The 5,515-nt window shown below is 48.5% G+C and overlaps 1 pseudogene; it reads left to right on the top strand.

Moving 5' to 3' along the window:
* The first annotated feature begins 1,671 nt into the window (after positions 1–1,671).
* Positions 1,672–5,291, top strand: LOC144161858 (uncharacterized; annotated as a pseudogene).
* The last annotated feature ends 224 nt before the right edge of the window (positions 5,292–5,515 follow it).

Raw genomic sequence — 5,515 nt, forward strand, 5'->3', positions numbered from 1 at the left:
GCAGACACTGCACGCGGGTGGGCCAGGCTGGTTGGGGCCCAGGTACAACAGCAGGAACAGGAAAGCTGGAGAAAGGCGATGGAGAAAAAAGACACTCTCCAGCTGTACCGACGATGCAAACCGGACATAAAAGTTGAACGGCTGTACGACAACAGTACGGGCAGCGCCCTCCTCTTCGAGGCGCGGGCCGGCGCGCTGCGTACACTGGAATATCGGAGCCGGTTCGACGCATCAAGCCCGTTCTACATGGAGCGAATTTCGCCTGCGAATCCGCTGGAACGAACATTCGCACTTGCGAAGTTCGCAATGCTTGGAATTGTCGTCTACATGGGGCCTGCGAACGCCGCGATTTTCGCATTTCAGATGCGCCTTGTTTGCAGACTGAATTAAGTTTGCCACCAGCAAAGGTTGTTGTGATTTTAACAAGGGTGGTTTTATTTTACTTTCTTGGCAAGTTGTTTCTGCCTGGTTTGCGGTAAATATAAGTTTATTTGCGGTTTTATATAAGAATCGCCAATTCTTTATCAATATACGCACACACAGCAGAGAAGACAAACGTTTTGGCAGAGTCCAGCTCTGGTTTTGGTGTGCCCGCGCTTTTGTCGCGCTCATACAAGCAACGCCATCTGGTTTCCAAGCGTGCAAGTGATGCCGAGCTGTGCTCCTATTGGCCGCAGGTCCGGCCCCTCTACGCCGCACACGCCGCACGAGCGGCGTTTGCTCGACCGCTTCAAATGTTTGGCACTTTGCCGCAGCAACGAAAAAAGGTGGTTTTGCCGCACGAGCGGCGCCGCATCAGCGAATTCGCAGGCGAAATCGCTCCATGTAGTACGGGCTTCAGTGACGAGCCACGGCCGCTGGATCAAAGCGCACAAGGTGCGGCCTGCTGCGTGGAGCCGCCGCGCATTGGCGAGGGAGGGCGAGCGTTGTTGACAGTTGCGGCCGCAAGTTTCGCGGGGGGCGCTAGTAGTAGGGGACACACCGAAGAGGCGCGGTAAGGCAAACGCGGCATTTTCGCGCCAATTTCGCGCCGCGGAATGAGGTTACATGCTCCCAACAAATATAGTCGTGTTCAGCTTGATGCGATCTGCCTCACAGTCCAGCTAGGTAGTTAGAGCGGTCAGTTAGTATGCCGAAAAACTGCTGTGTTCCACGGTGCACGTCGAACGCAAGAAAAAATCCCGGTTTGAGCTACCATGAATTTCCATCAAGCGCTGAACGACGACAAGCGTGGCTCACCAACATCTCCCGGCAGGGATCTGGCGGAAAAGAAACGAGGTGGGTACCCAGTGACCACTCTTCGGTTTGTTCCCTTCACTTCACCGAAAATGACTATAAGAAAGGCACCAAACTGCGAGGGCTATCAACTGCCTATGTGATACCAGTTGGGTACTTCTTTACCCGGTGCCTCAGAAGTGAGCAACTTCGTTCTATGACAATGAATGTCATGAAGGCAGTCGAAGATGTGGGTTTCCGTGTGACAAGGATTGTTACCGACAATCGCCAGTCAAATGTTGCGCTCTTCAAGAGCCTTTCCGAGGACGGAACGCTTGTGCATGTAGTGCCACATCCATTGAGACAAGGTGATCCTCTTTTTTTGTCTTTCGATCCGAATCACCTTATCAAGAACCTCAGAAATAATCTTTTGGAAAGAGAGATGATAGACGGAGATGATCTAATTCAAGGTGGACTGTACTTGAAGAAGCTACTCAGCATTCAGTCACAGCTACTCGTAAAGCCAGTGAGGTTCCTAACACAGTCACACGTTGAACCGAACAACCTAGAAAAGATGAAAGTGTCAAGGGCTACGCAAGTTTTCTCCCCAGTCGTAATAGCAACGCTTGAGTTCCTACAAGAAAACCCGCAATGCCACCCTGATGCGACAGAATTTCAGGACTGTTTGCCCACCATCACATTCATGAAAATGGTGTCGAAGTGGTATGACCTTCACAATATTGGCGCTGTGAAGCCGCGCGGTCAAAGTGAAGAACCATTCTACTTGATCGACGACGACCGTCTTTCGTGGCTTGAAGTAGACTTCGTCACGTACATCGAGGAGATCCAGCTTTCTGGTGGCAAAACAAAAAAGAAAATGACGAAAGAAACATGCGAGGCAATGATAATGACCACGAGGTCAACTGTGGCATTGATTCAACATCTATTAGACAACAAGTAGGTTTTTCTTTTTTCACCTTTATATTCTTTATCGCAGTTACGTATATGTGCATTGACTTAGGTATCAAACAAACTTTTTTCCAGCTTTCGCTACATCTTGACCCGTGCCTTGAACAGCGACCCCGTGGAGTCCCTCTTCAGTTGCTTTCGACAGTATAACGGAGGCAACGATAGAGTTGATGCTAGAACTGCGGTCTTCACAGCCGAAAAGCTGTTAAAGGTATACGCCTCGAGCGCGGCCTGTAGGGGCGCCACTGAAATCCTCCTAGCGGCCCGTTTCGAAAGCAGCCGCGGGAGTCCGCGTCCCACTCCCCAGTGCCGCCGCTGCTTTTGCGGCACGTTCACGACTGAGATTTACCGTTTTGGGGCGTTTGAAATCCATGTTTATGTGAAAACGTCACTCTGTTCTCAAATGGGGTGTGTTTACGAGAGTGTAAATGTTCCTGAGGCGATCTTAGTGTGGTATATTCGGTCTGTATAAGCGCCAGGTGTGTGTCACAGGCCAGCGTCGCGGAACTAACGTATTATGGAGCCGATTGTAGTTACAATAATTTACTAGCAGTTTCTTCGTAACCACCGGTTCCTCAGATGTTCATTCTACATATATACACTACTATTTAAATCGATCTTATTCGCTTACATAATCAGCGGAGCACTCATACCTGACAGCACGCCAGTTGCGTTTGCCAATATATCTCAGATATTGATCACCCCCATTTACAAGCCAGTCTGTGTTATTTTCGAGAATATTCAACAAAAGTACGATGGAAAATGCATAATTATACTCGGGGATCAGCACACGACAGAGTCGTCTTGTCGTGAGCTGAGCGCCCGCAAACATTCATCTGCTACCTATATCCTCTGCGAGCAGCGCGGAGACGGGCTTAGAATATAATCTGCGCCCGCGACTAAATGCTTCGAAATATCGTTATGTGGCACAGCAAGCCTGTAGAATAAAGCAGCAACTGAAATCAGAGGCCCTTATCACATACCACACTCTTCCAACGACACCTTTCATCGCTTGTTGAACAGCCTACCCTGTATATTTCCAAAAATGCGTTCGCCGTAAGATCAGCTGTTCGTTGCAGTATAAAAACAAAAGGAAAGTGAACGCGATATTTGTGTGTGTGATTACTAAAACGTAGTTGCTTGATTCCGCTCCGCATTTGTACACAGAGTCCTCCTCCCCCCCCCCCCCCCCCACCGATGTGTCGCGAAATAGCAGGGCATTTCACGTATAGTTGGTCTAGTGAACCCTACCTGGCTTAAGCTTCGACAAATGTCTTTAGCTTGTCAGACGCTGCACTGTTTTTTTTTTTTTCATTTCCGTTAGCTAGAGCTATTAGGTATGTTTCTTAACTCCGCACTTGCACAGCATTTATTTTTCCGTGGTCTCATTAACTTGCCTTGGTTCTTGCTATATGGCGTGTGTGGGCACATATTTAACGACGCACAAACTTGAAATATACATAACCTTTTCGCATGCTTTATATTCTTATAAAAGGCATAAGTTATTGAACGGGATTGGGTAATCATATCCCCGAAACATTTTTCTCCGACGTATATAATCGAAACGAAGCCGCATTCGTTGTCCACGCTGCAAAATGAAGCCAACCTCTCTTCGTGCCATTATCAGGTCTAAACGAGGCGACAGTAGAATTCATTTGTGCCTGATGTTTTGGAGGTGGCAGGGGTGATATGTTGCTACCGTCGCCGACGCCCGGAAGAGCGCCGACGAAGCACGCAGAACCGCGTCCGCGGGTAGCTCTTGCAGGCGATCGCGTACTCTACGAAGACGCAGCTGCTTTTTAAGTGACCTAAACGTAATCTTTGCTTATAGACGTCACCATAACAAGTTTTTTTTAGGGCGCGGAAAGGCGACAAAAACCGAAACAGAACCAAAACACTGCAGGATCCCCTATCAGCCACGCAGCGCAAATCCCGTCAACGCCGCGGAGAAGCGGCGGCAGGCGGCGCAGCGATCGCGAAGCTCGAGGCGTATATATGGTGCCCGTTGGAGAGCACACCCATGTAACCTACGCACTTTTTTCCCCAGGTTGGAATCCTCCAAGCTGCTAAGAGTGAAAACGCTCCCCATAGCTCCGAAACAAATGCACCTCTAAAACTCAAAGCCCGAGAAGGCAACACCGCGGCCGTGCCACTTGCCGTCGTCCTCAGTGCCAAGCGGCTTTCCTATGAGCTGGAAGTCTTAAATGTTTCGCTTGCTGTGCCGGATGACCTCGAACTAGCACCCCTAGCTTACCTGGCCGGATACATCGCGCGTGCTTGTGAGGAGAAGGTAAGGACGGTTATTTTTAAGCTTTGCACTATTTACTGCATTCTTTCGAACGCTGCGCTAGCGCGTCAGCCAGTCGTAAACAATGTTCACTTCACTTTCGCCTTCCTCGAATGTTAACCATAATATGTGAACCAGCAGTTCTCCCTCTTTCTCATATTTTTCTCTTTTTGCCCTCCCTTTCGCCACTAAAAACCAAGGGCAGAATTCCAGGCTGACCTCGAGTGAGGAAAAACTCAGGTTAGCCCAAAGCCAGGGTTCCGGCCCGAATCAGGACGTGGGTCCCGCCCCGCCGGTGTGTGACCACTGTAAGGGTCCACACCAGATATAAGTGTATGCCACTCTTTTTGCCACAGGACGTTCCATTCCCCACTGTTACGAAATTTAGATAATATTTTTTTAGCTAAGCGAAGTAAGCAAAGGAGCCTACATACTTCGTTGCATAGTACTTTTGATGCAAATTTTACTTGACTTGATTTTATAATTTGCAGTTGCCGTGTGAATCATGCAAGGTTCTCCTGCAAGAGTCGAAACCGTGTGGCAGCATCTACGATTTAGTAAAGAAAATCGATAACGGACAACTTCGGTATCCCAACATGGAGATCGTGAAAATTTGCAAACTCACATGTGACTTTGTCAGTGAAGTAATGAAAGACACTGAAGTTCGAAGGAGTGGAAATCTGTGTAAACTTCTTCACTCAGCCCTCCTCCCACATTTTGTTATCTGCCCTGCACTACGGTGTGGTTCGAGCAGCCCTCAGCACACGATCCACCTCTATGATGTTTTTTTAAAAAAGCTGCTTCGACCACTGCTAGCTAACTGGGCAGGGAATGTGAGTGCCACTGTGCAACGTCTGGTAAGGCTGGCACAAGCCCCTCTCCAGAAAAGTTCTACGCCTTTGGGGACCATGGCACCTCCATTTTTTTACCTTATAATGCAGGCAAAATTGTTCTGCTGTATTATAAAATATACTGATCTTTTAGAGATTGTAGAGCTTCAGTTAATAAACGCACATTTCATTGTAAGTGCAATGCCCGGCATTT

This window comes from Haemaphysalis longicornis, unplaced genomic scaffold (genome assembly GCF_048455015.1).
Source record: "Haemaphysalis longicornis isolate Haplotype H1 unplaced genomic scaffold, Haemaphysalis longicornis Haplotype H1 scaffold_12, whole genome shotgun sequence".
Lineage (NCBI taxonomy): Eukaryota > Metazoa > Arthropoda > Arachnida > Ixodida > Ixodidae > Haemaphysalis > Haemaphysalis longicornis.